Source organism: Lepidothrix coronata, unplaced genomic scaffold (genome assembly GCF_001604755.1).
Source record: "Lepidothrix coronata isolate B3197 unplaced genomic scaffold, Lepidothrix_coronata-1.0 Scaffold22, whole genome shotgun sequence".
Taxonomy (NCBI): Eukaryota; Metazoa; Chordata; class Aves; order Passeriformes; family Pipridae; genus Lepidothrix; species Lepidothrix coronata.
Window position 1 is genome coordinate 1,575,402 of NW_016690202.1, and position 11,067 is coordinate 1,586,468.

The window sequence follows — 11,067 nt, forward strand, 5'->3', positions numbered from 1 at the left end:
GCTCAGTTCAGCGCACGCTGGGTCTCACCTAAAAAAAAAAAATCCACTGCGCAGGCTCAAAGGGTTAATGACCTTTCCCAAATCTTCGCTCGCGAAGACTGGCCATTATTATTATTAAGTGTGTGTGTGGAATGTGTGGCTGGAGAATCCCACAGGTCTCCTGTCAGGCACCATTATTTTTATAGAATCATTAACGTTGGAAAAAACCTCCAAGTTCATTGAGTCCCACCTTTGACCAACACCACTGTGCCAGCTAAACCATAGCACTGTGCCACATCCAGTCATATTGTAACACTATAGGTGATATCAAAAAAACTTAGAAAAACTTTGAGTAAATAAGCTTTCTCTGGTTTTCCTCAGAATTCTTCCTTGCGCAACTTTTAGAATTTCTTCCTTGTCCTGTATGTTGTCTTGGGTACTATTAAGTGACCAAATACTATTAAAAGTATTAAATATTAAGATATACCTAAATATATGATATTTACTGATCAGCTGGTTTCATAACAAAGGAGATAAGTACAATTTTGTATACTGCCATTACTCTGTTAGAACCTAAATTTCTTCAGTAGCAAACTTTTGAACTTCAAATGTGGAAGAAAAAGAGGAATACTACTTCTAATGTCACTAGGAATCACTCAGCGACATGACTACATACTAAATCTGTTCTGTAGAGCACTCATATTTTTTAATATTTGCTATTATGTTTTCTTAATATAGCTTGATTTTACAGAATGACATAATGGTTTGAGTTGGAAGTTACCTTTAAAGATCATTTAGTCCAACCCCCCTGCAGTAAGCAGAGGCATCTTCAACTAGATCAGGTTGCTCAGAGCCCCATCCAGTGTTTCTGGGGATGGGGCATCCACCACCTCTCCAGGCAATGTGTCCTACTATTTCACCACCCCCATCATAAAAAAATTCTTCCTTCTATCCAATCAAAATCAGTCCTCTTTTAGTTTAAAACCATCACCCCTTGTCCTGTTACAACAGTCCTTGGTAAAATCTCTTTCTCCTAAGTCCCCATTAAGTACTGGAAGGCCGCAATGAGGTGCCACCTTTTCTCCAGGCTAAGCAACACCAACTCTCTCAGCCTTTCCTCATAGAAGAGGTACTCCAGCACCTCTGACCGTCTTCTTCCTCCTGTAGACCCTCTCCAAGAAGTCCACATCCTTCCTGTGCTGAGGAGGAGTCTCATGAGAGCAGACAAGAGGGGCAGAATCACCTCCCTTGGCTGCTGGCCACACTGCTTTTGATGCAGCCCAAGAAATGGTTGGCTTTCTGGGCTGTGAGTGAACACTGTTGCCTCATGTCCAGGATTTTATTCACCAATACTCCCAAGTCCTTCTCTGTAGGGCTGCTCTTGATCTGTTCATCCCCCAGCCTGTACTGATACCAGGGTTGCCCTAACCCTGCTGCAGCACCTTGCACTTGGCCTTGTTGAATCTCATGAGATTCCCATGGGCCTGCTTCTGGAGCTTGTCCAGGTCCCCCTGGATGGGATCCAGGCATGTCAACCACACCACTCAGCTTGGTGTTGTCTGCAGATTTGCTGAGAGTGCACTCAATCCCATTGACCATGTCATTGGCGAAGATATTAAAAAGCACTGGTCCCTGTATGGATCCCCAAGGAGCACCACTCATGACTGATCTCCATCCAGACACTGAGACATTGACCAGTTTTGTCAGTGTGACTATTGAGCCAGTTCATCATCCTGTGAATAGTCCACGGATCAAATCCATCTCTTTTCAATTTAGAGAGAAGGATCATCAGGAGGGAATGCATCAAAACTTTACAGTAGTCCAGTTAAAGGATGTCCTTAGCTCTTCCCTTGTCCACTGATATAATCACTTTGTTTGAGAAGGCCACTTAGGTTGGTCAGGCTTGACCAACCAGGTCAGGCTTGATGAAGCCATGCTGGCTGTCCTGAATCACCTCCCTGTCCTCCATGTACAGTAGGATCTATTCCATGGTCTTCCCAGGCACAGAGGTGAAGCTGACAGGTTGGTAGTTCCCAGGGTCTCCCTTTCTACCCTTTTTAAAGATGGGTATTTCCCTTTTTCCAGTCTCCAAGGAACAAGGACTTCACCTCACTACCATGACTTTTGCAAATGGCATGGAGATTGGCTTGGCAATTCAATCAGTCAATTCCCTCAGGACTTTGGGATGCATCTGGTCAGGTCCCATAGACTTATGTACGTTCTGTTTCCTCAAGTGGTCATGAATCTGATCTTCTCTTAGAGTGAGAAGGATTTTGCTCCCCCAGTCCCTGTCTTGTAGTCCATCCACTTGAGAAGTGTGAGAAGAGAGACTGCCAGTAAAGACTGAGGCAAAAAAGTTTTTGAGGACCTCAGCCTTCTCCTCAGCCTTTGTTACCAGTTTGCCTTTGTTGCCAGTTTATCCCCTCATTGGAGGGTGTACACTTTCCTTGACTTTCCTTTTCTGCCTGTAGAAGTCCTTGTTATTCTTGTTATGCACAGCTCCAGCTATTCCTTGGTGCATATCTTGGACTGCATCCCTATACTCTTCCCAGGATACCTGTTCCTGCTTCCATATTTGGAATGCATGTGCATTTCCTTCTTGCCCTTTAATTTGACTGTCAGGTCTTGACTCAGCCATTGCCTTCCTTCCCTGATTTCTTACTCCTGGGGATCAGGAGCTCTTGGCCTTTGTGGAAAGTTTCCTTAAAGGTCTCTCAGTTCTATTCTACTCCCTTGTCCCCAGGGGCAGTTTCCCAGGGAGTCTAACTTGAAGAGCTGGAAGTTCACTTTCCTAAAATTCAGGGTCCTGACTTCACTCTTTGCCTGACCCTTATCTCTCAGGACTGAGAAATCCACCACTGCATTATATTACAGAAGATCATACAAAGTTATCAAAATGGAATTCCTTAGCTTTTTATAGTTTTGTATTTCAGTATTTCTTCAATAATTGTTTAATAGAACTAAAACAAATAGTCTGAACTTTGAATTTTATATACATTTTTAGGTTTCCTTTGTTACTGATAAATATTGTTTGGAACAACGTAGAACTGTCTGACACAAAGCTTTCATATTTATTTAGAAATACTGCTTCTCCAGGAGACTTACATTGTTAATCATGAACAGCCCTGTACAAACACAGGGAAAATCAATCACTGATTTGCTTGGGAAAGAAGCATGCAGTTTTGTCTGATCTGGTTTAAGAATTTGGAAGAAGTTGCAGGTGTTGTAAGATCACCTTAGTCAAATAAGTAGTATCTGAAAAGGGTTACTTGAATCCCTGCTGAGATATTCTGGATCTGTTTTCATTCTCTGCTTTTTCATTTTTTTCATATATGTTCATATAAACTATGGTTTGGTTAGTACATCTGTTCCGTATATTTATGAATACTCCAGAACTGAAGTATGCTCCTAGGCTAAACTGTACAGAAGAATTTAAGAGCTTCGAAATAAAAGGTCTACACAACTGTCCTTCATATTCTTTGCTCTCTCTCACTTTTCATTATTTCATGTCATTGTTATGTGCAAAATATAACAGATCTATATTTGTGGGTGATTTCACTTTAGCATGCATTAAAAGAGTAGGATTTTCCCTCTCTGCCTTAATTTGTGAGAGAGTAAAACCAGCAGATTTTACTTAGAGGGTCAGAATGGAAGTGTTCCAAATGCCAAGGAAGCCATACATTTTACAGATTTTTGAGTTAAAAATACCAAAAGAAACACTGAAGTCCATATGCATGTTAGTTGTCAGTGGATGTTGAGATTTGGCCACAGGTGAATGTATCAGATTGTGTAAATGTCTGATGTGAAAATGGCTTGGAGAGCTCTTACTGCAGTGTCCCCTGCAGTTTTCTTTTCTCTCTTTGTACTAATACTGGAACTAAAAATAATGGCCAGTCTTCGCGAGCGAAGATTTTGGGAAAGGTCATTAACGCTTCGAGCCTGCGCAGTGGATTTTTTAGGTGAGACACAGCGTGCGCTGAGCCCACCCTTTAATCCTGAGGTTCATCTGCCGGGGCCGAGTGAAGCTTGGACAGTGGCAGTGAGGGTCTCAGGATGTAGGTTTGTTTAGAGTGACCTTCTCTTAGATGGATTGCCTTACAGGGCTGACGAGCTCCATCTGCCCAGGGGCTGGGAATCGAACCCGGGTCGCAGCGGTGAGAGTCCTGCCTGCACCCTAACCACTAGACCACCAGGGGCCCCAATACTGGAACTAATAATCTAATTTCCTCTCCTTTTGAAAGGTTCCTTCTTTATATTTTTGAGTTCCTTACAGTTCAGTCTTAATCGTTCCTCTGCTTTCTCTACATGTTCCTCTTTATTATGTTTTGAAATATCTGTGTTTCTGGATACCTTCATTGCCTCCTATGACTGGAATATCTGTCTCTCACGCTACAGCATCTATCTTTATTTTTCTCTTTAGGCAGGAAGGAACACCCTCACGTTTTATTTGAACTTTGAGCACTACTGCTGTGTGGAATGCTGCCTGTGCCTGCTCCTACTTTTGACCTCCAATTGTGTTTTCTCAGGTTAAAGTACAGCCAGAGCTTTGTCTACATTGAAGTGAGCTAACCCTGAATGCTGTATTAAGATTCCAGAGTTGCTTGAACTAGTTGGGAAGAACCAGAAATCTGCAGCAGTAATTTCACTTATATTTTAGAGTAAATGGCTCTAGCCAATGACACATAAAAACAAATAATGCAGCAAATGTGGTGCAGGTTTTTCATTACTGGCTTCTTGTATTGTAGATGATCTACATGTTTAGAATAGGCAAAGTATTATTACTGATCACTGCAGAGAACTGGATGTAGTGAAGCACTGCACTGCTTCTGGTGTCTTGCAAGTGTATACTTTATCAAATTAGCAATGAAATAGAGTATGCTGACATGTGCTATGCAGAATTTAATCACAGTTTTAATAGTTGTATCTCCTTAAGTCTGTTTTAAGTCTACTTCTTTCTATTTGCACTGCAGCAATGTAACATGTTTTGCAATCATATAAGCATTTGTAACAAGTGAATATTAAGAATGGCATCCTATGCATGCTTTTTTTATTAAGTCAGAAGTTTTTTCAGTAGTATTCTTCCATTCAATAGAATTTTCCCATTACTCATGGGGGTTAAAAAAAAAAAGGTGCATTCCATTACTTTTCTCATTGCAGTTGTGACTGCAAATGATATAAATTCATATTCTGCTGCCATCAGGCTGTATTCCACTGATTTCAGTGGATTGAAAAAGCAAAGCTTTTGTCTAAAACAGTTTAATAATTGCATTTTACTGACCACAAATGGCTCAGATTGACTGGGAGAGATAAACTACTGCTGACCATCAGTTACAGTTCATTAGAAAGTCAAAGGTAGCAGAAAGAATTCAATTGCAAAAAAAAAATAAAAGGAAAAATGCATGCCTCAGGAGGAAGAATAACTTTGTAGACAGCAATGCTGATGTGTGGGGCTAAGGTTAGGGGATTTTTCTGCCCACAGGTGCCTCCTTTCACAAGCGATTGCCCCTGGGGTCTCTCAGCTGCGCTCAGGGACTGCATGTGGCTTCCTGTGATTCTCTCCAAGTGACCTTGGGTAGCTTGAATGTTTTTAATAGCTACAGTAGTTTCAGTTTATTAAACCAAGTAATTTTGATGGAACTATGTTAAGAGTAAGCACACTTGCAATGATACCAGCCGTTTTTAGGAACTGTTGACCCCTTGTGTGATCTGAAAGCTTTTAATTAGCTCTGTTCTTTAAATTAGTACAGTCAGAGCCTTGCTGCAGCCTAAGGCAAATGAGGAGGTAGGCTTTGGGAAAACATGGACCTGAAGACCTTGACTAATTTAAATTATTCCATAATCCTGAGAGAAACCTGAAGTTGGATTTTTGAAAAATTAGTAACTCCCCTGCTAAAGTGGGAATATGAGGAAGACAGCACTTCTGGACTCACATGTATGGGTCAGGTGGTGGTTACTAATGAGGGCAGAAGTCCTTATGAGGAAGATAAAACTGCAACTGTAATTGTGGAGACTGGGAGAGCTCACCACTCGAGGTGCCACCATTACCTCATTTGCAGTGACCTAGCCCACTGACATTTGTTAATGCAAGTTTGGACTAAACAGGCTGAGGGAGGATTGGTTGAGTGGTTTGGTCAGTAATTCAGAGAAGAAGGTAAATTCTGACTGTTGGTGGCATCAGGGATGACGAGCAATTGGGCAGAAACTCATTTGGCAAGCACAAGTTGAATCACAAAGCAGATGTGCTTTATTATTTTAATATCATTACATTAGATAAGAAATTTGCACAGCAAAGAAGGCAAGATGTCTTCTGAAAATGAAAGGATTAACCTGTTTCTGAGGTATGGGTGAAACATTCGACCATCCAGGACTAAAGCTTTGTTTATAGTGAAACGCTGTCTTTGAGCAGAGGAATCTGTTAGTGCAAGGTAGATTTTTCAGCTTCTTACCCACTTCAAGGAATGGAAAAGGAAAACCTGTAAAGGACAGAGTTTCCAGGGTAAGCATTCTAGGGAATGATCATTAGGCGCAAAACCATAAAAACTATAATGCCCAGCAAGAGCAAAATATACAATTCAGCTATTCCTTTGAAGTCTGCAGTTGTTTCTGTTGTGCATACGAACAACTCCCCTTTGAAATCTCTGAGAGTTATAGTGTGTATTTAAGTACTGAATGTGGTCTGTACAGCTAGATAGTTGCCAAGAGGAGAGATTTCACAACTTCAGGATTCAGGAAATATGATCAAAAGTGGCAGAAAGTTCAAGGATGATGATATTGGAGAAAGGTTGGATCTTGCCAACAGGAAATTGCTGTGACCTTATTGCAGGCATATTGCAGAGACTGAAACATGGGAGTAGTTAGAAGAGGGCATGTTTTGGCATGTGTCTGGGAAAAAAATAAATCACAAAGTTGGAAAAAAATAATCATTAATAAGTTAAAAATTTCAAGTGTTCCTTCTTGTCAGTCACTTGATGTGACCAAATGAAGAAGGAGAATATTAAGCATAACTGTTTATTTGGAGAAAATAGGTTCGGTTTTGTCTGGCTTAACATCCTTTTTCTTAGGTTCAGCAGTATGTTATTCAGCCATTGTTACCTGTAACCAAGCAAAGATGTTAAAGGAATAAATAACAAACATAAACTTACTCTGAAGCACTCATTCAGCAAATAGATTATCTGCCATTTTCCTGCCTGGAAAACATAATCCATTTCTGAAAAACAGATTTATGAAAACTGGTTAAAAGAACTGCTTAGATTATTATTAAAGAGAACAGAAATTATTTATGTAAACTTCCATTTCTCTTCGTTAGTTATGTTTCTGTCTCACCACATGAACTTGTCAAATAACTCCCCTGTAAGCTTGGTTGCATTTAGCAAAAGCTGAGGTGACTGTTGGGAGAGGCCTAGACAATGCCGAATGTACCTATACAAGACTGATACATTTTCACCTTATCCAGTTAACTTAACTGTCTTGTTTCATCTGAATTTCTAGGAGAATGAAGTAGCCTATGGCAGAGAAAATAGTTAAAACAGATCACAAAGCAATTAGCCTTTTTCATCTCACCTCTAAGACCAATGTTATAAAGAATATTATTTTATTTACTTTTTAGAGTGAAGAGTTTCAGGTTTTGTGGTTTTGTGCTTAGTGTGAGAACTAACTTAGGGACACATACTTCTTACTAAGGTGCACTTTTTCCAAATGTCTCCTGTACTAAGTAATAACTGAAGACTTTTGTTTCCTTTTTTTATATCTTTATGCCAGCAGGTATCTATCTCTTTCTGCTAGTGAATTGAGTCAATATATTATGGGTATAGCTAGGGCCCCAAGTGATTAAAAACTCAAGTCACTCCTCTCAAACAAAAGTGATGTGAAAAACAGATGTAAATCTGTCCAATTGCCAGAATCAAGTCGTCACTTGCACTGTGTAAAGCCAATGCACATGTCTAAAGAAGAAAAAAAGAGATCCAGCTTGTAGATGGTAAAATATAAAAGTCACAGACACACAGGAGGAGTTGGGTTGCTGCTGAAGTTGTATCAGGGGAGGTTTGGGTTAGGTATTGGAAAAGTCTTCTTCTCCCAGAGGGTGCTTGGGCACTGGAACAGGCCCCTCAGGGAAGTGATCACAGCACCAAGCCTGACAGAGTTCAAGAAGTGTTTGGGTGATACTCTCAGGCACATGGTGTGAGTCTTGGGGATGGTCCTGTGCAGGGCTAAGGTTGAACTTGATGATTCTTGTGGGTCCCTTTCAGCTCAATATATTCTGTGATTCTGTACTGGATATCCAAGGATCAGCTCTAAAACTCCTTATGCAGAGTAGTAGCCCTGCCACTCCTGCTGTTTGGAGCGGACTTCTTAATTTCCCAAACTGAAGCTTCTCCTGTTCCTGGGCTGGTTGGAGAGTTTCATCATGGGGCAGTTTTCTCTGTCTGTAGGCAGTGGTGTTGGAATGTGCCCATCTGCACTGCCTTTGTGCGCGCAGCCTTGGTTGGACTGTGTGCAGCCCTCTTCTTTCTCCCCAGCCTTTCTCCCAAAACCTTTCCCAGCTGTATCCTGATGTGCTAAACTACTTAAATGAACTCCAGATTGCTCTGTTTATTGTGTGCCAGAGAAGTGACAGAAGGCAATTGGAGCAGCCTCAGCTCAAGTAAACTTCAAGAAAGAGGGCGTATAGGATATTAGGATGGAAAACGTGGGTTCTGGGAAGAACCCTGAGGCTTTAATGCCTGTATATTAGGTCATTTGTCTCTGCTGGTTGCATGTAATTCTAAGGTTTGGCAGCTTCGCATCTCTGGAAGTGGTTTCTGTTTTTTGGGTTTGGGTTGTTTTTTGTTGGTTTTTTTCATTGGTTGGTGGTTTTTTGGTTTTTTTTTCCTTTTTAAAAGGAAACAAAAAGAGTGTTAGGTCAAAGTAGTCATTTCTTCCCTCCCCATCAAATGACAATGGAGAAGAGTGAAATAAGAATCTTCTAAGGCTGTCAGCCTCCTTGCAGGCCATGCGCACCTTAAAGCCTCTGCTGCATGTGAAGTCAGGGACATCTTTCCTTGTATATCACTCTGATTATCAGTAAATGTAAAACTAGTTTCCCACCAGCTCCTCTCTTCACAGTTGGGATCAGACCCTGTCTTCTTACCTTACAACTGCAGCCTAAAATATAAAACTAGCAGGTCTGAGGTCAGGTATTTTCTATACAACTGAAAGTGTAGATGCATTGATTTTGGCTGATTGCTGCTTATACAGAGTGTCTGTAAGCACAGTAACAGTGGCCTGACTTCCTGCTTTTTTTGCTCTAAAAGCTGCTATAAATATGCCTTCTAATTAGGTCCATAATATTTTTTGGATTACAGCACTAGGTTTGTTCTAAGAGAGTCACACTGCTTCCAGGAGCAGAGAAAGAAACCCAAATGTATTCAAAATAAACTTCCGAATGTTTTTACTGAATAAAACCACCTAGGTGCTGCCAGCTATTGGACAGTGTCTGCACTTAGAAAATTTAATGCTTGAAATTCAGTTCTTCACAGCATACTTGCAGTCATATGTCAGTCTTACCCAGTCCTCCTTTTATTAGTGACTGTCTACCATATGGACATATCTCTTCTGTTTGGTAGGGAGATAAGGCAGATGCACTTGAAAACTAAACATTCTTCTGAGTTACAATTACAAGAATTATTTATTTTAAATGCAAAGAGGGAGCATATAGGAGGTAATCTGTTGGTCTGTTTAGCAAAGAGAAACCACTTTAGTTCCACCCTCTTCTTCATAAAGCCAATAATGTATTAATCAGAAGCAAGAAACCGGAACAGGAGTTATTATTGACCGTATTTCCCCTTCACACACTTTGTGCATGTATTTCATGCTAGATTACATCTAGTTGATGGCTATAGGATGTTAGCAGCCTTTAGTTTCATGAACAGAAGTTTAAAAGGTTCCTTTTTCTCCTTATTTTGAAGATGCTTTAATTGAGTAACATATTGAAATACCCTGCATTATAAAATAAACCGAAGCTGTTTTTTTCTTCTGGTCTGTACTCACTTTAAAAATATTGTGTGGCTTTAGACAAGGCTTTCAAACAGAGCTTGGCATGGTTTACATATCAGACAGATGTGTGCTAGATCAGCTTACTGCAGGGGCCCTTGAGGAGAAATTAAAGGGTATGGGAGTTTTCTCTTGCAGCTTCAGAGAAATTCATCAATTCAAAAAAAAAAAAGAGTTTAAGTACAGGTGGAAACAGAGAAAAAGAGCTAGGGCATGCCAGTGTTGGTTTTGAAAAGTACTGTAGATACGGTAGGAATATTTGGCAAGTGTTTTGTAACCGTTTTCAGGAAAAAAGGACATGTGGGTGTTGGTAAACAGGAACCAGAAGTGCTATATTAGATATTTAAAGACTCTAATGGTTGGTTATAGATATCGTGAGTACATGATAAACAGATAGTGAATTGAGTTGTAATATCTAATTGTATTTATAATCCTAGATACTTAAAGTCAAGTTTTCTTCTTACTTTGCCTTTGCAGATGTACTATGTCAAATAATTTCTTTGTGCTGTGTTCTGAATAGGATAAAAAAGTGGTTGCATAGTCAAAGACTTTCTTGGTACACAGCCCTTGATTTTTTTCTCCCTCCTTTTTTTTTATTTTTTTGACTGATTCCTGGCTGGTAAATCTTGGCTGGTTATTTTTTGCTCTGTGGATATATGAGTTATATACATGCAGATGTATTAAACTTTTGATAGCTATTTTAAAAAATGAATGTAGGTATCCAAGGGAAGTATTTAAATTAATAAAATTCATTTGCATAAAGTATTTTGCATGTTTAATTTTGTATATGTGGTATCAAGCAGTTTTTGGCTTATGTTACTTACTGCTGAAGTTTATTTACGAAGAATTTGTTCTGCTTTGAGACATATGCAGTGCAAAACAGTTCAGAAATACTTAACCCCTTGGATTGCTGTGCTGAAAGATATTTTTTCTCTTAAGACAGTTATTTTTCTTGTAGGAAGTAATTAATTCCTGCTGTATTTTCTAGAGTTATTGTCATAAAGATTTTCCATATTCTTAGATCACTCTTTGTTCTACAAATGCTGAAACCAATTGTTA